Source organism: Danio rerio, chromosome 6 (assembly GCF_052040795.2).
Source record: "Danio rerio strain M-AB ecotype USA chromosome 6, GRCz13ab, whole genome shotgun sequence".
Classification (NCBI taxonomy): Eukaryota; Metazoa; Chordata; class Actinopteri; order Cypriniformes; family Danionidae; genus Danio; species Danio rerio.
The window spans coordinates 51,806,596-51,831,985 of NC_141026.1; the positions used below are offsets into that span (position 1 = coordinate 51,806,596).

General features: G+C 35.8%; 2 long non-coding RNA genes across 3 annotated transcripts in view; both read left to right on the forward strand.

Moving 5' to 3' along the window:
• Positions 1-1,191, forward strand: part of LOC141386361 (uncharacterized) — a 39,766-nt gene extending 38,575 nt beyond the window's left edge. For both annotated transcript variants that reach the window (XR_015494242.1, XR_015494243.1), the window contains one exon: positions 788-1,191. This is a non-coding gene — a long non-coding RNA (uncharacterized LOC141386361). The remainder of the gene's footprint in view (positions 1-787) is intronic.
• The window catches only part of LOC147843665 (uncharacterized), a 628,067-nt gene that overhangs the window by 265,186 nt on the left and 337,491 nt on the right, over positions 1-25,390 (forward strand). The window lies entirely within an intron of this gene.

The following is a 25,390-nucleotide window of genomic DNA, read 5'->3' on the forward strand; positions in this document are numbered from 1 at the left end:
AATGTGTTGTGCGAATGTTTTGAAATGCTGCTTTATATTTCAGTGCTGCGTCGAGTATGGATTGAAAAGTTAATAAACTGCGTGATTTAGATTCTACAAATTCAAGTGTTATCTAATATGTTTAGATACAGAAATGCATGGGAGTTTTCAACACAATCTGACAGAAATTCATAACTTTTTGATTTTGTGGCTGCATAGTCCATGGTGTATGTGTGTGAATGAGTGTGTATGAATGTTTCCCAGTGATGGGTTGCAGCTGGAAGGGCATCCGCTGCATAAAACATATGCTGGATAAGTTGGCGGTTCATTCCGCTGTGGCGACCCCAGAATAATAGAGACTAAGCCAAAAAGAAAATGAATTAATGAAATTCAAGTGTTATCTTAATTGATTAGATATAGAAATGCTTTGGAGTTTTCAACACAATCTCACGGCAATTTGTAACTTTTTGATTTATTGGCTAATTTGTATGAATTTGTTGGATCTTATTCATACAATTTAGTATGATTTGCTTATCCCCCAGTGACGAATGGGTTTAGAGGTGGGGTTGGATGCCATGATACGAATTGGCCACTAAAGCGTAGTGACAAAACGTAAAATAGTTAGAGCTTTTTATGTGCATCTGTAAGCCACAAAACCTTTTTTCTCATATGTTGGCGTGCAAAATCTCATTAACGCTATATTTTGAATCTGAATTCTTGTTAAACCTCTGTGATATCATTTTTTTTGCTGCAGCCTCAGTACTGTTTGCGTCGATCAGTCATTCATTTAGCAATGTGTTTGTTGCAGTTAAGAAGTGACGAGTGAGAACAGAGTTGGACTGCGGACGTAACCCTGAGGAACGCCAGACCATGTTGCTGAGTTTCACCACTTGTGGTTTGGTGCGATGATAAAATCCAATGTCTAATTGCCAGGCAAGCTGCACAAACTCACTGCTTCACTCTTCAAGAGTTTATTTGAGGAAATAACAGCTGAATTTTCAGAACTGAAGGTAACGGTCAGTACAGTTCATGTTCCATCAGGATCACTGTGGTTTGGCTTGTAATAAGAGATGGCATGAACTCACAGTTTATTGTTATTTCAGTGTTTTGCTCAAACAAATCTTAATAGTTAAACTTGATCAGATATGTTTTTCTGTTCTACCTTATTATGCCAGATCATATTAAAAACCTATCGTGTTTTTAAAACACACAGATATGCATACAGCACAGTTTTTAAGCATAACCTCAACATTTTTATTTGTTTTTAGCCATTCATTTACATGACAACTTTATTTCGGGGGCCTGAAAATCAAAAAAGAAGTTGAAAAGGTTTCAAAGTGAAAGCTTTAAAAAAATCTACCATTTAAACAAAACATAGTGTGATTAGCTGCATCTGAAATCACATACTTCCATACTATATAGTACACTAAAATCAGTATGTCCAAATTCATAGAATTCGAAAAACCATAGGCGAAAAGCACCCGCATAACCTACTACTTCTGGCGTGCTTCTGAAATGTGCATTGGATGGATGCTATGCTATCTCATGATGCACCGTGAGAGAATTCATGAACGGGAGTAAAGTGACGCAACTGATGCGGGTAGGTCACGTGATCATTACAAGATAGCAGATGTAGTATGTCCCGAGTTCCATTCATACTACTCACATTTGTACTGTATAAACATACTTTTCTAACAGCTGAGTGACATGTTTACTGCCTAATCTTGGCTAGGACACTCTTGTAAAAGAGATTTTTAATTTCAGTGTGCTTTCCTGGTAAAATAAAGGTTATAATAATAATAATAATAGTTTGAATTAAATTCAAATCCAGTACCTACTGAGTACTAGGCGATTTTGGACAGCTATTGTCTTTAGGCATGCACAAGTACTTTAATACTAATTGTACTTTATTTGTGTACATGTGCAGGCACGTCTTTACAAAGTTACTACTGGCCTGTTATATGTTGTACTGTTATACTACTGGCCTGTTATATGTTGTACTGTTATACTACTGGCCTGTTATATGTTGTACTGTTATACTACTGGCCTGTTATATGTTGTACTGTTATACTACTGGCCTGTTATATGTTGTACTGTTATACTACTGGCCTGTTATATGTTGTACTGTTATACTACTGGCCTGTTATATGTTGTACTGTTATACTACTGGCCTGGAATATGTTGTACTGTTATACTACTGGCCTGTTATATGTTGTACTGTTATACTACTGGCCTGTTATATGTTGTACTGTTATACTACTGGCCTGGAATATGTTGTCGTTCCTTTTCGCGCTTACTAGTTGACCACTTACCTCCATGTGGACAGGTTTCACTCTGTTACCAGTTTTTCCAGTAGCTCGCCATGCACATCAGAGGATTTGAGACGCAGAACAGAGTTGACTGTGATGATGGAGTTTGAGTCCAGTGAAGAACGATTCTTAAAAGCAGCTCAAACAAAAACAAAAGCCAAAAAACAACCAAACATGTAAATAACAGGGTGAGATTGTGGTGGTCTTTTTCTGGATTGCTTTTGAAAACACTATCGGTTGGGTTTAGGGAAGGGGGTGGGTGCTCCTTAATCGGTTCTTTTTAAAACAATATCGGTTGGGTTTAGGGAAGGGGGTGGGTGGGTTGATCGATCGATTGGTCAGTCAGTTAATTAGTTGACAGCGGCCTCTGGTGGATTTATGCGAGAACAGCAAGTGTGAATGGCACTTGCGAGAGAAATTTATGATCTCAAAAAGCGTACACAGCGGCCTCTGGTGGAAACGTGGCTCCTGCGACATATTGGGTGTCTTCAGAAATGTATATAAGCGTACATATACAGAATAAGCCTGGGTTGGACAAACCTGTTTAAAGACTATCATTATAATTTTTTCATTTTGTTTTATTTTTGTTTATTAACATAAAAATAACATGTAACGTGACCATTCAATACATCAGAAATAATGTGTTGTCGACTGAATTTAAAACCGGATAAATCCAATTTCAATTGGCAATTTATAGTAAGAACAATTATGGATCCTTCTAAACTCAAATTGGTCCCTTTAAAGTCCCCTTTTGAGTAATTTGTGACACAAAATAATGCAAAAGTTTCTTCCAAAGAAAAAAATGTTGGTACCCTACTTGCTTAATCCTATTAAAGCTTTCCTTCATGGCATAAACACCTTGAAGTAATTAGTGCATGGGGATAAGCCCTCCATAATGGAACGCAGCCATTTTTTTAGCTCATATGTAAGAAGAAGAGAAGCGTTACATCATATTCCCAAGACATGATTACAGCGCCCCCAACAGGACCTAATGAGTTTCAACACACACACATGAACGTATTCCCTCACTTTTTGCTCTCTTTTCCCTTCATGTTGCTCTCCATATAATGGCGACAGCTTCAAAACCCAACACACCCATGCACCCAAAACCGCAAACGTCTCTCTAATCAAAACCTTTCTGTCTCACTGCCTTCTTTGTCACACACTCTTGCGTACAGATTCGATGTCATTGAGGTGCAAAGCCTCTTTTGGAAAACCACCACCCATTTCATTCTTGATTCCCCCCTCTCTCTCGTTCCCCCCGAGGCCTGTGCAATCAGTCATCTGTTTGATCATGTGGAGATGTGGCTTTAGTGTGTGTGCGTAATTCTCTCTTGGTGCTTTAAGATATAAAAGAGAGTATCCCCCTCCCGATCTTCGCTTCCTCAGTTTAAACCAGAGAAACCAAACCAGTGAAGGCTTACATATGGCGGGCTTCCAAACAGCAGGAGGTCCAGGTGGGCGAGAAGGGGGTCTGGCAACGGGACAGAAAAGCAAAATCATGCCCCTGTGCATATGATAAGATCCGCGCTCTAATCATCACACATTCGCATCCCTGCTTGCTATCGGGCATCTGGGTGACTGCAAATGCACACTCAAACAAACTTACATACACACACTGATAGGGTTGCCAGGTGTCCCTTATATACAGTGTTTTTTTTTTACTAGTTTCTAAAGTATTTAGACACAAAAAGGCAGTGTGTTAAAAGTCATATTCGCATTAGATGAAGAGTCAAATGTGTTGCCTAAGGAAATCTGTTTCATTTTGCAACGGGTTGTCTCGTGGGAGTCGTCAACTTGCAACAAATGCTTCTCATTTTATCTTGGTAATCGGCCTGATATTTGACACTTTTGCATGTGGAGTAAATGAATCGTGGCATTACTACAATTGCAAAATATAGTGAAAACTAGTCTTGTTTAGTGAAGCAAGCAAACAAAAAATTGAAAATTATAAGCAATACTCACATGACATGTGAAAACTATTGCCAGTGAAAACCTTCCACCAAAATAATTATAATTTAAAGATTATTAACTGTTCCAGTGTTTATTTTGTTTAATTGTATAACTTATTTACTATTATATATACTTTATTCTATTACAGTATCTATTAAATAATTTACAACAATTAACTATTTAACATTTTACAGTATCTATTTTTCAGTTTTTAAAAGTTTTCATTTTTACTTTGAGGCGCAGTGAGTTGATTGATCGCCTCACGCACTCAAAGCGCTTCACACACAGGGGGGAATCTCCTCTTTCACCACCAGTGTGCAGCATCCACCTGGATGACACGACGGCAGCCATTTTGCGCCAGACCGCACACCACACACCAGCTGATTGGTGGAGAGGAGACAGAGAGATGAAGCCAATTGGAGGCCATGATGGACAGAGGCCAGTGGGCAGATTTGGCCAGGATGCCAGGGTTAATCCCCTACTCTTTTTCAAAGGACATCCTGGCATTTTTAATGACCACAGAGAGTCGGGACCTCAGTTTAATGTCTCATTCGAAAGATGGCGCTCACTGAGCAGTATAGAGTCCCCGCCACTATACTGGGGCATTAGGACCCACACAGACCGCAAGTTGAGTGCCCCCTGCTGGCCTCACCAACACCACTTTCGGCAGCAACCGAGCTTTCCCATGTGGTCTCCCATTCAGGCACTGACCGGGCGCAGCCATGCTTAGCTTCAGTGGGTGACCATGTGAGAGTTGCCGAGAGCTAGCTGCCGGCTGACAACTAAAATGGTCTTGTGGTCCACTACAGTGGACATGCTGTAAAATTAAAAATAAAAATGTAAAAACTCTAAATTGTAGAATTTTTATAAACCCAAAGGATGTAGGAAATCACAAAAAAAAGAAAAAAAATTATTTGGGTCTCAGAAGGATAAATAGAGATTGTTGACTTTAAAGCAATGTGTTTCATACTTTTGTACTATTTGTCTTAAGTAAAATCACTGTCCATTGAGACTAAAATCTCCTTTTCCTGTTCTTCAATGCATTCAAAATAATAAACACATTCTTTCGTTGACCGTGTGATTCAATGTGACTAATTTTAATACAGCAAATTATTTTTTAAAAGCTCATTAATTAAAACTAAAAAGTAAAGCTCATTACATAAAAAAGTAACTCAAATATTATTGCTTAATTTAAAAAAATTAATGTATTTAAATATGCAGCACAGTGGTGCAGTGGGTAGCACAATCGCCTCACAGTAAGCAGGTCACTGGTACGAGCCTCGACTGGGCCAGATGGCATTTCTGTGTGTAGTTAGCATGTTCTTACTGTGTTGGCGTGGGTTTCCTCCGGGTGTTCCGGTTTTCCCCACAAGTCCAAAAACGTGGTATAGGTGAATTGGGTAAGCTAAATTGTCTGTAGTGTATGAGTGTGAATGAGTGTGTGTGGATGTTTCCAAGTGATGGGTTGCAGCTGGAAGGGCATCTGCTGCATAAAACATATGCTGGATAAATTGGCAGAGATTAATAAAGGGAGCACGCTGAAAAGAACGTTTAATAATGCTATTATTATGTTACTCGCATTACTTGTAATGTGTTACCCCAACACTGGCAGTGACTGTTTTTTTAAACTGCAGTGAGAAAGATCCTTATTTTCCTGAAAGAAACTAAAGCTGGCAACCCTACACAAGAACTCACCCTAAAAACACGTACAGGACATTTAGTCTATATATATAGTGTGCTTAATGACTCGTAAATATCCATGCATTAAACCTGTGGTTGACTTTTTTATATACATTCAAACAAGCTGTGACTGTGGTTGAAAACGTTTAGCTTTAGTCTGTTTGCTCTTTGGTTGCTAATTGAAATTCTTGCGTCAACAGTTTTGCCGCTCTGTCTATTTACGTTTAATAGTGTCTATTTCTAGGCGGCAGAAGTTGCCTTGTGGGTTTGTGGACCTCCTGCTTCGGATTCCCTCAGTGGTGGTCTGGGACGGCGGAGATTTTGCCTTTGCCTTTCTGATACGCCGCTTTCTCTATCAGCACTGATGTTTATCTGCAGATCTGTTTTTGCATAATCAGAGCACAAACAAGTCAGAGCACAGCGACTCGGGAAGCATGCCGGCAATGTTGCTCTTCTTTCATCCAGAATTCCTCAAAGACACAGCCTGGAATATTTCAATTCCGGTCAATTCCGGTCTGATGCCACATGGAAGATGCATTAGCCAGATGACCTCTGACCTTGTGTGTTTGTGTGTGTGTGTGAGGCACAAAAATAAACATTTGTATGCACAAACATGCAGAGTAACAGGCCTTTGGACACGCACATACACACACAGAGGGTCATTACTTTAATGCTGCCAGCAGGGCCTCGCTTATCCTTCCAGAGGTTGTAGTCTGACAACAGCTGCAGCTTTCAAATGATCCAGAAACTGGAATAAATAACAAATAATGATGCTGAAACATTTCACGAATTCCCCCACGCAGACCTCTCTGGTCTCTAATACAGACCCAGATCCAACCTGAAAGACAAGACTCAAATAGTGTTTGTAATGCTGCAGTGTTAAATCTTTTTAAAGCGTCTGGGAGTTTTTTTAATGTAAATATGTAGTCACTTAGGAAAAATACAAATTATTTGATTAGGAACACACATTATTTCCGTATACAACATTAATTATTGCCTGATATTAGTGATTAAAGAGAGCTACTATATTTACTATATTGCATTACTAACATAATTACTTTACATAATATGTTACTATTTTATTAAAGATAAGACTATTTAAGACCTGACTGCGGCATTTGACACAATATATCACAATATCTTGATTGAGCGTTTAAGATTGTGGGCTGGGATTCAAGGAAATGTTTTGAATTGGTTTAGTTCTTATCTCTTTGGGAGAACCTTTTCTATTGAATTGGGAAATAATTCCTCCTCATCTGCACGTTTGGAGTGTGGTGTCCCCCAAGGTTCAATTTTGGGCCCAGCTCTTTTCTCCATCTACATGCTTCCCTTGGCGGCTATTTTTAAGAAGCATTATGTAAGCTACCACCTCTATGCTGATGATACTCAGCTTCACTTGCCCAAAAAAATGGGAGAAAATTCAGTTTAACAGTCCTTTTTTACCTGTTTAAACGAGATTAAGGGATGCCAACTGACCCAGCCGAGGCTCGAACCATCGACCTTCTTGTTGTGAGGCGATCAGTCGCCTCTGTGTCACCGTGACGCCTAATATGTATTATTACTATTATATTACTTTTTAAATGTCCTATTTTTTTATTTCCTATATTGTTATTATTAAATTACGCTGTTTATCATTATTTCATTATTTATTGATTTTTATAATTTGTATCGTTATATTGTTTTGTCTTGTTATAGGAGTTAAAAAGAAAAACGTGGAGAGTTTCACTATGTCTGTCATATCAAGAAGCATTGATGTTGTTTTCCCTCAATTAAAAATATTAATAATAAAAACATTAATTATATTAGGGCCAGACAGAATCTGTGGATTTTTTTTAGCTATTTCTGTGCAGAATATTGTAAAAAATCAGCAGATTTATGCAGAATGATTTTGAGTGCATTGTAACTAAAAACTTAATATGTCAAATAAAGAATAACACCTTATTAACTTTTATTTAATGATTACAATGCAAATCCCATTAGATCCATTTATTTTTTAAACAAAGCAAGTCTCTCATAATATATATACCATATATCTACTAAAAGACAGTAACTATTCGTGTACAAAATGCAATGTACTGTAAGTATATCATATGAACATTTTCATATTGTAATATTACTGAAATTAATAAAAAATAACTTAATAAATATAAATTTACACACAGCTAAATAAATAGACTCAATGATCTGCATATTTCTGCATGCGCAGATTCCTTGTAAGCCTAATTATAAGCAAATACGTCTTAGATTGATTTTATTTGATACTAATTGGCATATATAATATGGGCTTTTTATACTTCACATCAAAAGGCTGTGATGCATAAGTTTTGATTCAAATGTAATTTCAAATTAAGTAAAAAAAATAATGAATAAAAGATTTGAACTGAATTAAAACACTTTTAAAAACATTTTTATTTCTTTAATATTTTTCTTTAATTGTATTTCTTTTTCAAGTAAATATTAATGGTAAATAATAGTATAAATAGTAATATTAAAATAAATATTCATTTATGGGCAGCGCAATGGGTAGCACTGTCACCTCACAGCTAGAAGGTCGCTGGTTGGAGTCCCGGCTGGACCAGTTGGCATTTCTGTGGGGAGTTTGCATGTTCTCCCTGTGTTGGCGTGGGTTTCCTCAGTGTGCTCCGGTTTCCCCCACAGTCCAAAGATATGTGGTACAGGTGAATTAAATAAACTAAACTGGCCGTAGTTTATGAGTGTAAATGAGTGTGTATGGGAGTTTTCCAGTACTTTGTTGCAGCTGGAAGGGCATCCACTGTCTAAAACATATGCTGGATAAGTTGGCGGTTCATTCTGCTGTGGCGACCCCTGATGAATAAAGTGACTAAACTGAAGGAAAATGAATGAATGAAATCGGCCTTAGTGTATGAGTGTGTGTGTGTGTGTGTGTTTCCCAGAACTGGGTTGCAGCTGGAAGGGCATCCGCTGCATAAAATATATGCTGGAATAATTGGCGGTTCATTATGCTGTGATGACCTCTGAAATAGAGACTAAGCTGAAGGAAAATGAATGGATGAATGAGTAACTTTTCAAACATTGCAAATAAAAATGTCATTTAAATACAATTTTAATGTTGTAATTAATCACTTTTTGAAGTAATTTACCCAACACAGATAGTGACATCTAATTAATGTTGACCAGAATGTTTAATTCCCTAATTACAAAGAATTAGTTGACATTTTTAATAAAGCAAACGAAAGTCTTTCCTAGCATATGTTTTCATTATTGTTACAAGTTATTATAGCACATTATTATTATTAAGAAGATTATCTCGAGGCATTAGCAGAGATGGACGTGGTTTCTGCAAGAACAAAGGATTTCTGTAATAGTGTGGGATTAGCGGAATGGAAAAATGGAAATGTTTTTGAAAGGTCTACTCAAAACATATTTCTCGTCATGCTGGAGTTTCCTCGCTTTTGGCTGGAAGACATTCCCCAAGTGAGAACACGCGCAAAACAGCAAAACCCCAGCTCATTGACTTTATCATTAATCTCTGTAGATCTGTGAGCAAACGCCTGGAAAAACACAAACCCCCGTGGCATGTTTGCTAGCTCGACCTCTTCTTTTGTGCTTCTTTGGCTCTCTCCATTCAACATTTGCTGTCTAGTGTTAGAGATAAGACTTGTTGCCAAGAGTTGGAGCAGATTAGCAACTCTCTCTCAGTTTGTGACATGAGTGTGACTTGATACGCTGAGCATCTCGCTCTCAACACTTCAGTGCACACCTTCTGATCTCAGACCGGCTACCAAACCATGATTGTTGTGTGCTGAGGAAACATTAAAACACATCTAGTATCAGCAGAGGAATGTATCTTCAGTGCAGACATTGAGATATCAACTGGCTCTCTGCTGATAGAAAGATTAACATACCACTGGCTGACTAATTAACTGCCTCATCATTATCTAAACTTGTCTCAACCATGAGGCCAAGCAAAGATTAGCTGTTGTCATGCTCACTTAAAGCAACATGAGCGTATGAGAGATTTATGACTGTATCAACGTTGCCAAGCACAACATAGCTTAGCCATATATGAACTCCGAGTACACAATATTTTTGGTCTGTTAAATCAGAATCAGAAAGAGCTTCAATGTCAGGTATGTTTACATACGAGGATCTACACAGGATACTAAAGGAATGGTGGCTCAGTAATTAGCACTGTCGCCTCACAGCAACACTATATTTGAAATCCTAACTGACCGCTCTCTTTGATTTGTCCGGTATTCCCAAATGACTCTTTTTGTACCCTATGTGTGTTGTCAGATGTCAGTTAAAGACAAGTGTGTTGACATAGCCACATTCCCACTTGTGCTGAGAGACAGAAAAAAGCAGGAATCCTCTGTGACCTGTAACACGAGCCCTACAGATTCTGACACCGCAGATATTACTGTACATCAGTCTATAAATGTGTGTGTGTGTGTGTGTGTGTGTGTGTATGTTTACATTGGGGATACATAAGATTTTAACAAACAGTCTGTGGGGTATTGTCATGGGTAAGTGGTGTTGCTGATTGTGTTCAGTGTGTTTCTTTAATTACTTTTTAGAAATGTATCTGCTGAAACAGAAATGTCCCATGACTGTGGTTTTCCTCTTTAAAGAAACTCAAGGTATTTTGTTGCATCTTGTATACAATGACAGTAAAGCTTTCTGTTCTATTCTATTCTATTCTATTCTATTCTATTCTATTCTATTCTATTCTATTCTATTCTATTCTATTCTATTCTATTCTACAACACCAAATCAGAAAAAGTTGGGACAGCATGGAAAAGCAAATAAGAAAAGAAAGTAGTGTATTTTGAGTTGTATTTCATTGCAGACAATACAACAAACATTATTTAATGTGTTCCTCAAGATTTATATTTATTTATTTTATTTTATTTTTTCAAATGAAATATCCTAATTTTGGTTCTTGCAACACATTTAAAAAATGTTGGAGCAATAAAGCATTTACCTTATTGTAATGTTTTCATTCCTTTTCACAGCACTCACTATACTTTCGCCTGGTGCCACATTGGACTCCTCTGATGACTGCATGTGCACCTCACCAAAAGGACAAGGCTTTTTTACTTTTCTTTTTTGCCGATGTGATATACTTTAAAAAGACAGGGGGCAGTCAAAAGAAACTAAATGTTAAATCATATGTACAAACAGAGAAGTAGGAAGTTTCCGGAACTGCGTCATGTCAATAATATCATTCAATATTTTTTAACTAATTATTTTTATTGTTTTTATAAATTATTTTAATGATTATAAGCATGTTTATAACCATTCAATATTTTTTTTTAAATCAAACTTTAATGCATCACTTGCTTTTGTTCATATCTTGGACAGTTCTACCTATTACAATTTACTAAAATATTTATGACAACAGAACAGCACGAGTTGCTCTACAAATCATCACCTTGGAATTATAAGGTTCTATCTGCGTTCTGAATGATTTTGAGATATTGAGCTTCAAAGTTTTTGCATTTCATAGCAAACATTATGTGTGTAACATTTGTTTTTAAAATAAAAAGTCTTAAAATGTAAACAACTCATAAAAAACATCCCATAATGTAAATAAGTTGTCATGTAATAAGAATATGTCAATAACTCAATTTTGACAAAAATGTCAGATAGAACCTTCTAATTCTAAGGTGACAAAATATATATTTTATTATGGCAAGAATAAAAGCAAAAGCACACATTACTGTCTGGCTAGTTTCTGTCCTCTTTTTATGCTAAAAAGGCAATAATGGTCCAACATTCCTGGGCATTATCACCAATAAAGCCTACAGAAACAGGCTATCAGTATACTATAAACTGATATGTTCAAATATTACTTTCCAGTTATCCAAGACATAATGTGTTCCTTATTTAGTTTAGTAACTATTAAACTGTTTTAAATTCTAAATTAAATATACATCAGTGTAAAACTTTTAAATGGTGGAAAAACACATTTGTAAACCTGGGTCTCCACTTTTGCCATGGCCTTAACAAACTTATCCCTCAGGTTTTTTAAACCTATTAACAAAACTTTCCTCCTTTCCTACGGCTGTTTCAATTTCTAGCCAAGAATTATTGATCATCTGGTTATCTCTATGATCACGGATCATAATGATGTCTGCACAGGCGTACGGTTTCAGACAAAATCTTATAAAAGTGTTTCATATTCAACTCAAATCAGCTGCTGCCCCACGCAAACAGTTTGCTCGAGTCTCAAAAGAAATCTTATGCTCCGTTGGCCAAAATCATGTCGCGCTCGCCCAAAGTGAATTTCCGCATACTCCGCAATCATGTCACATTTGACGTGCTCATTCAAACTAACTAGCGGATGCATTGAGTATAAACCAGGCTTTAAAATGCGTTTCGAACGGAAGACACCTAGCGATGAAGTGTTTCAGGTGTAATTTTGTTCCATTCTTTCTACAAACAAGTCTTAAGGTGGGCAACAGTTCGGGGTTTTTGTTGTTGCATCTTGCACTTCATAATGCGCCACTGGATACAGGTCAGGACTGCAGACAGGCCAGTTAAATATTTGTATCCTTTTCCTCCACAGTCAGGACTTTGTTATGTGTGCAGAATGTGGTTTTGAATGGTCTTGTTGAAATATGCATGGGAAAGAAGGCAGCATATTGTGCTTCAAAAACTCTATGTACTTTTCAGCATCAATGATGCCATCACAGAAGTGCAAGTTACCTTTGCCAAGGAGTACTTACAAAACCCCATACCATGACAGACCCTGGCTTTTGGACATGTTACTAACAGTCTGTATGATTCTTTTCATCTTTAATCCGGAACAAACATCATCCATTTCTCGCAAAAAAAGCCCTGAAATATTGATTCATCTGACCACAGTACACATTTTACTGTGTGATGGTCCGTCCCAGATGCCTTAGAACCTAGAGAAATCAAAGATACTTCTGGACACTGTTAACATAGGGCTTCTTTTTGGCATAGTGCAGTTTTCACTGGCATTAATTGATGTAACTATGTAATGTGTTACTTGACAGGTTTTCTAAAGTAGTCCTGAGCCCATGTGGTGATATCCCTTATATCTTAATTAGGATTCTTGATGCAGTGCCTCCTGAGAGATCAAAGATCATGGTTGTTCAGCTTAGGCTTGTGCCCTTTTCCTTCATGTACTGAAATTCCTCATGATTCCTTAAATCTTATCATATGAAATATTCAAATGTCTTCCTGCTTTTCTTTGAGGAGCATTGTTTTTAAACAGTTCAATAATATTCTCATATATTTGCTGACAAACTGGTGATCCTCAGCCCATCTTTGCTCTTAAAGGACTAGACCTTTCTTGGATGCTGCTTTTGTACCAAATTATAATTACAATCACCTGCTGACATCACCTGCTTCAAATCGCACCATTATTTAACCAATTTACCTGATCACTAGCCTCAGATTGCTTCTGTTCCAACTGTTTTTGAATGTGTTGCATGTCTGAATGACAGTAGAGTGTGTAGATTTGAAAATTAATTTGAGTTAACCAGACAAAACATTCAAGATTTTGTGTTCAAATTATTTTAATTATTTTACTATTTGCTATTATTTTAATTAATTTAATTATTTACTATTTTAATTATTTTACTAATTTTAATTATTATTACTATTTACTATTAAATTTGGAAATCACTACTTTCCTTTTTTAATTTGGGCTTTCCACACTGACCCAACTTTTTCTGATTTGGGGTTGTATTCAAGTGCTCACACTTGATGAAAAAAAGGCTCTGGTTTCTCCCACACTCCAAAGACAAGTGGCATAAGTGAAATGGATGAACTAAACTGGCTGTAGTGAGTGTGTGTGTCAACTCAAGAGTGTATGGGTGTTTCCCAATACTAGGTTGTGGCTCTAAGGGCATCCACTGTGTAAAACATATGCTGGAATAGTTGGTGGTTCATTGCGCTGTGGCAACCCCTGATAATCAAGGGACTAAGCTGAAGGAAAATGAATGAATGAATGGTTACAGTGTGGCTTCCAACGTGGGATCAGCGTCAATGTTTGTGGTTGATGCCTGAAAGTCCTGCACATATTTCTTCATTGGCAAAGTGTTCAATAGTATCAGAGATGCAGTGCTGGAATTGTGATACTAGGACTGCAGGTGTGAGGTAGAGGATGTGACTGGGTGGTCATGGGAGAGAAACAGTCTGTTTTGAGTCTTGCAGCAACAGGTAAACGCTTCTCTCATTTCATACCTGCGTACAGGTGCTTGGCAAAGTATGAAAATGGAGGGTTACACATCGAGAGGATCAAGGAGAGTTTCCACACCCTTCCGCCCTCACGATACAAACATCCTCTTTCAAAGAAAGGATGTTATCATGCACTAGTAAACATCCAGTCAATATCAAAGACTTCTTGATGCCTTTGCATTTTAACATGATGAAATCTTCAAAAATAAATCATCATTGTGACATTATATTATAAAAATTTGTTGTTAGTTTTTGTGTAAATGTAACAGTTAAAAGTGTATGTTTACATGATGTATACCCTTTACCTTTTTGTACCCAACACTGTAAAAAATGCTGGGTTCCACACAATTCCTTCATGTTTTCCCAAAACAAATAGATTAATTTAACTTAATTATTTTTACAAATTTTAATGGATTTAACATAAAAATTTAGGTTGTCCCAAAAGCAACTTACGAATTGTGTTTTTTCAGCTTATTTTTAATAAGTATTTTGATCAAGCAGCAAAAGTTAAAACAAAATTGAGTAAAATAAGTATGTTTTTATTTTCAATAATTATAGTTTTGTATGTTTTTTATTAGTTTCTTATTCAACACCAAAAAAGTGTTAAATATATGAAATGTATAATAACTATTGCCCTAATAAAGCTACTTAGAATCCAAACTTTTACTTTTTTGTTATCTTTCTTTCTTTTTCTTTCTTTCTTTCTTTCTTTCTTTCTTTCTTTCTTTCTTTCTTTCTTTCTTTCTTTTTCTTTTTTTCTTTTTTCTTTCTTTCTTTCTTTCTTTTTTTCCTTTTTTCTTTCTTTTTTTCTTTGTTTTCTTTGTTTCTTTTATTTCTTTCTTTCTTTTTTCTTTCTTTCTTTTTTCTTTCTTTCTTTCTTTCTTTCTTTTTTCTTTCTTTTTCTTTTTTCTTTCTTTCTTTCTTTCTTTTTTCTTTCTTTCTTTCTTTCTTTCTTTCTTTCTTTCTTTCTTTCTTTTGTCTTTCTTTTTCTTTCTTTCTTTCTTTCTTTCTTTCTTTCTTTTGTCTTTCTTTTTCTTTCTTTCTTTCTTTCTTTCTTTTTTTTCTTTCTTTTCTTTTTTCTTTCTTTCTTTCTTTCTTTCTTTCTTTTTTTCCTTTTTTCCTTTTTTCTTTCTTTTTTTCTTTGTTTTCTTTGTTTCTTTTATTTCTTTCTTTCTTTTTTCTTTCTTTCTTTCTTTTTTCTTTCTTTCTTTCTTTTTTCTTTCTTTTTCTTTTTTCTTTCTTTCTTTCTTTCTTTCTTCTTTCTTTCTTTCTTTCTTTCTTTCTTTCTTTCCTTTTTTCTTTCTTTTTTTCTTTGTTTTCTTTGTTTCTTTTATTTCTTTCTTTCTTTTTTCTTTCTTTCTTTTTTCTTTCTTTCTTTCTTTCTTTCTTTCTTTTTTCTTTCTTTCTTTCTTTCTTTCTTTCTTTTTCTTTCTTTCTTTCTTTCTTTCTTTCTTTTTCTTTTTTTCTTTTTTCTTTCTTTCTTTCTTTCTTTTTTTCCTTTTTTCTTTCTTTTTTTCTTTGTTTTCTTTGTTTCTTTTATTTCTTTCTTTCTTTTTTCTTTCTTTCTTTTTTCTTTCTTTCTTTCTTTCTTTTTTCTTTCTTTTTCTTTTTTCTTTCTTTCTTTCTTTCTTTCTTTTTTCTTTCTTTCTTTCTTTCTTTCTTTCTTTCTTTCTTTCTTTCTTTCTTTCTTTTGTCTTTCTTTTTCTTTCTTTCTTTCTTTCTTTCTTTCTTTTTTTTCTTTCTTTTCTTTTTTCTTTCTTTCTTTCTTTCTTTCTTTTTTTCCTTTTTTCCTTTTTTCTTTCTTTTTTTCTTTGTTTTCTTTGTTTCTTTTATTTCTTTCTTTCTTTTTTCTTTCTTTCTTTCTTTTTTCTTTCTTTCTTTCTTTTTTCTTTCTTTTTCTTTTTTCTTTCTTTCTTTCTTTCTTTCTTCTTTCTTTCTTTCTTTCTTTCTTTCTTTCCTTTTTTCTTTCTTTTTTTCTTTGTTTTCTTTGTTTCTTTTATTTCTTTCTTTCTTTTTTCTTTCTTTCTTTTTTCTTTCTTTCTTTCTTTCTTTCTTTTTTCTTTCTTTCTTTCTTTCTTTCTTTTTTCTTTCTTTCTTTCTTTCTTTCTTTCTTTCGGTTGCGCATGTGCTGAGTGAGTGGGCGGAGCTGTGTGTGAGCGTTTGGCGTGTGTGCAGGTACGAAAGATTTACTTTTTCTATCCTTTTTCTCTTCTTTTTGAGGTTGTTGGCTTCATTAGTTTGAGAAAGAGAATCAATTAAACTTATACCGGAGCATCTGCTCTCGGTTTTCGTGTCAGAATGGCTATGACGGGGAGTCGGAGCTTTGATTTTCTGACACGGCGTCATGGGATCAAAGTGGACTCCACTGTTAGTGTGGAGGAGTGTAGTTTGGCTATAGGTGAAGTTGTCGGCACTGAAAGCATCCTGTCAGCATCTCGTATGAATAATGCGATTGTAGTATTCTTAAAGACGGTTGATTTGGCGAATCAATTGGTTGAAAGTGGAATAGTTATTGGTGGAATTTTCACCCTTCCGCTGTCCACCCCATCTAAAAGAATAACTTTGTCCAACGTACCACCTTTTATTTCGAACGAGGTGCTGACCGGAATGCTTTCTCGCTATGGCAAACTTGTTTCCCCGATAAAAATGATTCCTATCGGGTGTAAGTCGCCTTTGTTAAAGCATGTTGTGTCTTTTCGGCGTTACGCCTATATGATTTTGCAGGACAACTTGGATGAATTAGACGTGGCTTTAAACTTTCGTCAGGACGAATTTAATTACGTAATATTTGTGACTACAAACAGCATGAAGTGTTTTTCATGCGGGGAAGTGGGTCATTTAATTCGCTCATGCCCCGGTCGATTAAACCAGCAGCAAGATCAAAATCGTTCACCTGCTGATGCGCGCGACTCTGAGATGCAGAATCGCACGGCCGCTGTGGCAGGTGTTAGTGACGCGCCTAGCACAAGTCTTCCTCAGAAAACTGTACCACAGACAGTAGCTGAGGTGATCATGACTGATAAAAATGACGAGAAAAGAAATGATGTGGTTGATGTGGGAAGAGACAGGCCGTTACAGGTTGATGAACAGCCTTTACAGGCTGCGGTGGATGTATTGCGCAATAGCAGTGACCCGGGTACAACCGGAGAGCAAGCGTCTTTCAATAAAGAACAGGATCTGAATTTGGAAATGGATTTAGATGACAGTGCTTTTAAGACGCCTCAGAAGAGACGCTTAAAACAACAGAATACAGGTAAACAGGCTAAAAAGACGGATAATTGCGATCTGAGTCAATCCGAAACTGAGAGTGAGAGCGACTTTTCAGAATGCAGTGTGTCGTGCAGTTTGCCATTAAGCGGTTTTTCTAGCCGGGTTTACACTGTGGACGACATAAAGTCATTTCTTAAAGTGACAAAAAATGCCAGAAATGTAAAAATTGAGGAATATTTCCCAGATGTAATGCAATTCATGGAAAAAGCTAAGCTTTTTAAGAGTGAGGGAAGATTCAATAAACAGGAGGTGTATCGACTAGAAAAATTGCTTGGCAAACTTAATGCCCAACCAAGGCTCAGTAATGACAGCACATAAATACGTTCTCCCCTTTTTTCTTTTCTGTTTTTTCTGCTTGGGATATTTTTGGTTTTGCCTTTCTTTCCTTTCTATGGAGGAGGTTTTTGTGGCTTCTCTTAATGTAAATGGGGCTAGAGATATTAGGAAAAGGTATCAGATATATGAAATAATTAAACAAAAGAGAATTGATGTGTTATGTATTCAAGAAACACATAGTGATGCATTAAACAGTTCTGACTGGGGTAAGGAATTTGATGGGTTATCCATTTTAAGTCATTTGAATTCAACTAGCAGTGGGGTTGCTATTCTATTCTCTAAGAGCTTTGTTCCTGTTTCCTATCAGGTGGATGAAGTCATAAAAGGTAGACTTTTAAAAGTTGATGCCCAGTTTGAAAAGTATTCTTTTATTTTTATATGCGTGTATGTTCCAGTTAATGCTTTAGAAAGGATGGTGTTCCTTGATACATTGAGTAATGTTTTAAGTAATTGTGACACTGATAAAGTTTTGTTTTTAGGGGGTGATTTTAATTGTACTGAGAGCATGCTTGATAGGAATCATGTTGAACCACACATGGCTTCACAGAAGCGTCTAATTCAATTAATAAAAACCCATGAAATTGTTGATGTCTGGAGGAATTTTAATGGCAGTCAAAGACAGTATACCTGGGCTCATGCTCGTGATAATCTGATTTCACTAGCAAGATTAGATAGATTTTATTGTTTTAAGCACCAGTTTAATCTTTTTAGAAGCTGTTCAATTTGCCCAGTGAGTTTCTCTGATCACAGTTTGTTACAATGTGTTATATCTCAAAGGTCTATTAAATCAAAAAGTGCATATTGGCATTTTAACAGTAATTTATTGTCTGATAAGCATTTTAAGGAGATTTTTAAAGAGTTCTGGAAGAATTTTAGAAATACAAAAACTTCTTTTCAATGTTTGCAGCAGTGGTGGGAGGTTGCAAAGGTACAGGTTAAACAGCTGTGTCAACAATATACTCTTAATGTCACAGGAGACATTCTCCGTTCAATAAAATCAATTGAAAAGGAGCTGGTAGAGCTTCAAATGCTTGTTGACAACACATCTAATTTGGCTTATTTGGACTCTTTTAATAAAAATAAAAATATTTTAGGTAATTTTTTGGATACCTTTACACAAGGAGCGCTGGTCAGATCCCGCTATCAGAGTATAGAGTTGATGGATGCACCTTCTAAATTCTTTTTTAATTTAGAGAAAAAAAATGGACAAAGAAGGCTTATACATGCTTTAAAATCAGAAGATGGATCTTTGTTGTCAGAACCTTCTGATATTCGAAAAAGAGCGGTGAGATTTTATGAGCATTTGTATAAAAGTGATCTAATGCATGAACAAACGACTAATGTCTTCCTTGAAAACTTGCCTCAGCTGTCCCAAGAGGCTAATGCTGAGATCAGTAAGGCCTTAACTCTGGAGGAGTTGGAGGAGGCTCTGCAAAGCATGGAATGTGGGAAAGCACCTGGACTTGATGGGTTGTCGATTGACTTCTATAAGTCCTTTTGGCCGGATGTGGGTCCGGACCTACTAGAGGTGCTCAAAGAAAGCCTGGCCTATGGGCGGCTTCCCACAAGCTGCCGTAGAGCAGTTCTCACGTTACTGCCAAAGAAGGGAGATCTGAACGACATCAAAAACTGGAGACCAGTCAGTTTGTTGTGCAATGATTACAAATTGCTTTCAAAAGTCCTGGCAAACAGATTAGGGGCAGTTTTGGAGCAGGTGATCCATCCTGACCAGACATATTGTATACCTGGTAGACGTATTGTTGACAATATATCCTTTATCAGGGATGTTCTGGACCTTGGCAAAAAGCTTAATTTAGATATTGGTCTTTTGTCGCTTGATCAGGAAAAAGCTTTTGATCGCATCGAGCATAAGTATTTATGGGATGCTCTAGAGGCTTTTGGCTTTAGTTCAAGTTTTATCTCAATGGTGAAGGTGTTGTACTGTGACGTTGAGAGTATTTTGAAAGTTAATGGTGACTTATGTGCTCCTTTTAAGGTTTTTAGAGGTGTAAGACAAGGCTGTGCTTTGTCCGGAATGTTGTATGTTTTAGCAATTGAGCCTTTTTTAATTAAATTAAGAGCAGATTTGCACGGGTTATGTATTCCATCATGTCCAAATGTGTTTAAATTGTCAGCATATGCAGATGATGTTGTTGTTTTAATTAGTTGTCAAGATGATGTTGAATTGCTGTTAAAATTGCTAAATGATTTCAAGGAGTTTTCCTCTACTAAAGTTAATTGGTCTAAAAGCGAGGCAATTTTAATCGGAAAATGGTTAAATGGAGAACCAAACCTCCCCGATGGTTTACTTTGGACCAGAGAGGGTTTTAAGTATCTGGGAGTGTTTTTAGGAAATGAAGCAGTTGTACAAAAAAACTTTGAAGGTGTTGTTGAAAAAATAAAAGGCCGTCTTAGTAAATAGAATTTTTTACTTCCAAATATGTCTTACAGAGGCCGCATATTGATAATTAATAATTTGTTGGCATCATCTTTGTGGCATCGGCTAATGTGTGTGGATCCTCCTTTTAATCTGTTGTCAAAAGTTCAGTCAATATTGATAGATTTCTTTTGGGATAAGCTACACTGGGTTCCGAAAGCTGTGTTGTATTTGCCGAAGGAAGAAGGAGGTCATGGACTTGTGCATTTACAGAGCCGAACAGCAGCTTTTCGGCTTCAGTTTGTGCAGAGACTTTTGAATGGACCATTGGACGCAAACTGGAGATCTATAACCTTTTTGCTAATGCAGTCTTTTGGAAATGTGGGCATTGAGAAAACTTTGTTTTGGCTGAATCCTAAAAGGATGGATTTATCCAAACTTCCAATCTTCTACCGTAATATCTTCAAGATATGGACTTTGTTTACTGTGCACAGACCTTTAGACACAACGTCTTTACACTGGCTGCTACAAGAACCTTTAATCTGTGGTTCACGTATGGACATATCCTTAAGGGGATCTTTTCCTGCACTCAACGAAATCCTCTCATCGGCTAAAATAACAACTCTTGGGTGTTTATTAAAGTCAGCTGGAAAAGACTTTAAAAATGCTGACGCAGTTGCTGGACATTTGGGTCTACATTCTAAACGGACAGTTACCAAACTTCTTGAACAATGGAGGGCTTCTCTCACAACTGAAGAGATCAGGTTGTTGGAGGACTATTATGAAGGGTTAACTGTTCCAAATTGTAACGATGTTTTCCCATTTTTGTCATTATCTCCCAACTTAGAAAACTGTGAAGGGGTGTTTTTACATTGTAAAGATGTGACAATAATTGGGCAAGAGTCAGCTTCTGGGAAGGTTTTATATAAAACATGTGTTAAAGTTTTTAATAAAATGGGTCTGAACAATAGAGTGGACACTCCATGGCGTGAGGTTTTAAAATTAAATGAGGATGAGCACCCTCAATGGTGATCACTGTATAAGTCACCATTAACTAAAAGACATGGAGATTTACAGTGGAGAATTTTGCATGGTGCCGTTGCAGTTAATGCTTTTATTTCAATTTTAAATCCTGATGTTGGTCATGACTGCCCTTTCTGCTTGCAGAGAGAAACTGTTTTTCACACGTTTATGCAATGCTCCAGACTTGAGCCTTTGTTTACTGTTTTACAGAATTTGTTTGTATCTTTTGGAGAAACCTTTTCCACTAAAACTTTCATTTGTGGGTTTAAATATGTTCAGAGGAAACGCTTTAAATGTCAGCTTCTCAATTTTTTATTAGGACAAGCTAAGATGGCAGTATATTGTACGAGAAAGCAAAAAATTGAAGGAAATGTGAATCACAACTTGTTGGCAGTTTTTGGTAATTCTGTCAAATCAAGAATTCTAGTTGATTTTAGGTTTTTTAAAGCTATGGATGATCTTCCTTCTTTTGACTTGATGTGGTGTTATGCCGGTGCTCTGTGTGAGATTTATGAAAATGAGTTGGTCTTTGCTCCCATTTTGGATTAATTTATTTCTTTTTTCTCACTTTTTTGTGAGTTGATTGTTTGAATAATGTATTAATGTTTTTGTAATAAAGTGTTGTGAAAATCAAATCTTTCTTTTTCTTTCTTTTTTCTTTCTTTCTTTCTTTCTTTCTTTTTTTCTTTGTTTTCTTTGTTTCTTTTATTTCTTTCTTTCTTTTTTTTCTTTCTTTTTCTTTTTTCTTTCTTTCTTTCTTTCTTTTTTTCCTTTTTTCTTTCTTTTTTTTTCTTTGTTTTCTTTGTTTCTTTTATTTCTTTCTTTCTTTTTTCTTTCTTTCTTTCTTTCTTTCTTTCTTTCTTTCTTTCTTTCTTTCTTTCTTTCTTTCTTTCTTTCTTTCTTTTTATTTCCCAAGTAATGTTTAACGGGGAAAATTTGAGAATTGATTCTACATGTCTATAAACAAAAAAAAAATGTATTCCCAGTTTCTACTGGTTGCATTTTCCGAAATTTCATTGCCAATCTTGAGCAAATCGTAATCGTTTGTTTTGATTATTTTGGAATTTTCCCAACTATTGCAGAGCCCGAGGGATCAGAGTGAGTGCTCCAGCTTGGCCCCACCCTGATTCTATAAACATAATTTTAATATCTATTAGGAAAGTCCAGATCGTCTCGATCATGCCTCTTGATCAAAATCAGAGGTTACCTCCCGATATAGTTGAAGTCAGAATTATTAGCCCCCTTTTGATTTTTCTTTTCTTTTTTAAATATATTCAGAACTATGTTTAACAGAGCAAGGACATTTTCACAGTAGGTCTGATAATATTTTTTCTTCTGGAGAAAGTCGTATTTGTTTTTTTAGGCTAGAATAAAAGCAGTTTTTAATTTTTAAAAATCCCTTTTAGGGTCAAAATTATTGGCCCCTTTAAGCTATTTCTTTTTTCAAGAGTCTACAGAACAAACCATCGTTATACAATAACTTGCCTGATTACCCTAACCTGCCTAGTTAAACTAATTAAACTAGTTAAGCCTTTAAATGTCACTTTAAGCTGTATAGAAGTGTCTTGAAAAATATCTAGTCAAATATTATTTACTGTCATCATGGCAAAGATAAAATAAGAATTGAGAATTGTTTTTAGAATTTAGTTATTTAAACTATTATGTTAAGAAATGTATTGAAAAAATCTTCTCTCTATTAATCAGAATATATATTATATTATTGTTATATTATATTATTGTTATATTATATTATATTATATTATATTATATTATATTATATTATATTATATTATATTATATTAAAATCTTACCCTACAGTTTCTTTAGAATTTTAGAGTGCTGTGTGACCCAGACATGTTCTTGACAGGTTTACTGAGAGCCACTTATACAGAGCAAGAGAGCACTGATCTTTATGTCGGCTACCTTTGCCTGATTTAAAGATGCTGACAAACAGAGGCATCTCCCGCACATCGCTTATGGTGTCATTCTATCTTCATAGTAATCGATCCAACATGTTGACCAGTGCAAACTCCCATCTCCATCCCTTTCCTCTTTAAAGAGTCTCTCTGCTACCATTTACAACAATACACTTTCTATTTCCATCACTTTCTGATGTTTGATTTATAGCAATACTCCCCCGCCTCCAGATCACGAAGCTCCATCTGTAGCTTTTTTTAAATCTGAATTTACGACAAACAGCCGGTTTACAATTCTCTGCGCTGTATAGAAATAACAACCGAGTGCGACGGCATGTAATGCACATAATTATTTACAATCACGCCTTTCCTGCAGGGACGCTCGGCAGTGATACGGGACAGAGAGTTTGTGGGAATAGAATTACGTTTAAGATTTAGGGATCTTTAAAAAGAAAGGCTTCCCTTGTTGGATTGGTTTACCTCTTCTATGTGGAGTTCCCCTTCTGGAAATGGTTGGAGGAATAATCATAAAAACAGCATTGCGAGAACAAGTGAAATGAGAGTTGCTCATGTCGGGTCATGCGTGTAACCACACAAAAAAATACCTGAAAATGGAAAAGGAGAAGTATATACTAAATTATCTAGTATATTAACGTGAGTGACACATCTTCTAAAATTATAGTAAAAAATATACTGTATATTAGTAAACCATTAGACATTATACACATTAAAAGGTTCAGTGTCATTATGATTTTAGTTTATAGATATATATATATATATATATATATATATATATATATATATATATATATATATATATATATATATATATATATATATATTATAATATAATATTATATATATATATATATATATATATATATATATATATATATATATATAAACAGTATATAAAATAACATATATATTTATTTCATATTTATATAGCAAGGATGCATTAAATTGAGCATATGCACCGCAAGTGTTTTCTGTCACCAAAACACTTTCTATAAGACTTTTAAATGTTTTTCATGTTTTCTTATAGAGCATCAATAATAATTTCATTAAATGGCTCCTTTGATGCAAAATCAACTTTTGTAAGCTTTTTACAAAAGTTGATTTTAAGAGTAATAGAAACACAAGTTTTTTTTATTATTTCCTGACGGTAAAATAGGATCCAAATCCTTGCAATTTTGACGTTGGAGTGCGGTATTTCCTGCCCACCGAATTGATTAACAGACGGTTATTAACATGTCTCCGTAGTAACATGTACAGTGAATCCGGAAAGTATTGATATCGCTTCACTTTTTCTACATTTTTTTATATTACAGCCTTATTCCAAATGTATTTATTTCCTCAAACGTCTACACACAATGCCCCATAATGACAATGTGAAAAAGTTTATTTTTAATTGTTGCAAATTTTTCTAAAATAAAAAACCTGAAAAATCACATGTATTCCCAGTGTTTGCTCTGAAGCTGTAAATTGAGCTCAGGTACATTCTGTTTCCACTGATCATTCTTGAGATGTTTCAGCAGCTTAATTGGAGTTCACCTTTGGTAAAGTCAGTTGATTGGACATGATTACACCTGTCAATATAAGGTCCCAGGGTTTACAGTGCATGTCAAAGCACAAACCAAGCATGAAGACAAAGGAATTGTCTGTAGACCAATTGTAGACGGGATTGTCTCAAGGCACAAGGCTGGAGAAGGTTACAGAAACATTTCTGTTGCTCTGAAAGTTCCAGTAAGCACAGTGGCCTCCATCATCCATAAGTGGAAGATGTTTGAAACCACTAGGACTCTTCCTAGAACTGGCCAGCCAACTAGCTGGGTGATCGGGGGAGAAGGGCCTTAGTTAGGGAGGTGATTAATAACCTGATGGTCACTCTGTCTGACCTCCAGCGTTCTTCTGTGGAGAGAGAAGAACCTTACAGAAGGACAACCATCTGTGCAGCAATCCACCAATCAGGCCTGTATGGTAAAGTGGCCAGATGGAAGCCACTCTCCGCCTGAAATTTGCCAAAAGGTATCTGAAGGACTTACAGACCATAGGAAACAAAATTCTCTGGTCTGATGAGACTAAAATTGAACTCTTTGGAGTGAATGCCAGGCGTTATGTTTGGAGAAAAGCAGGCACCGCTCATCACCAGGCTAATACCATCCCTACAGTGAAGCATGGTGGTGGTAGCATCATGCTGTGGGGATGTTTTTCGGCAGCAGGAACTGGAAAACTAGTCAGGATAGAGGGAAAGATAAATGCAGAAATGTACAGAGACATCCTGAATGAAAACCTGCTTCAGAGTGCTCTTGATCTCAGACTGGGATGACGGTTCATCTTCCAGCAGGACA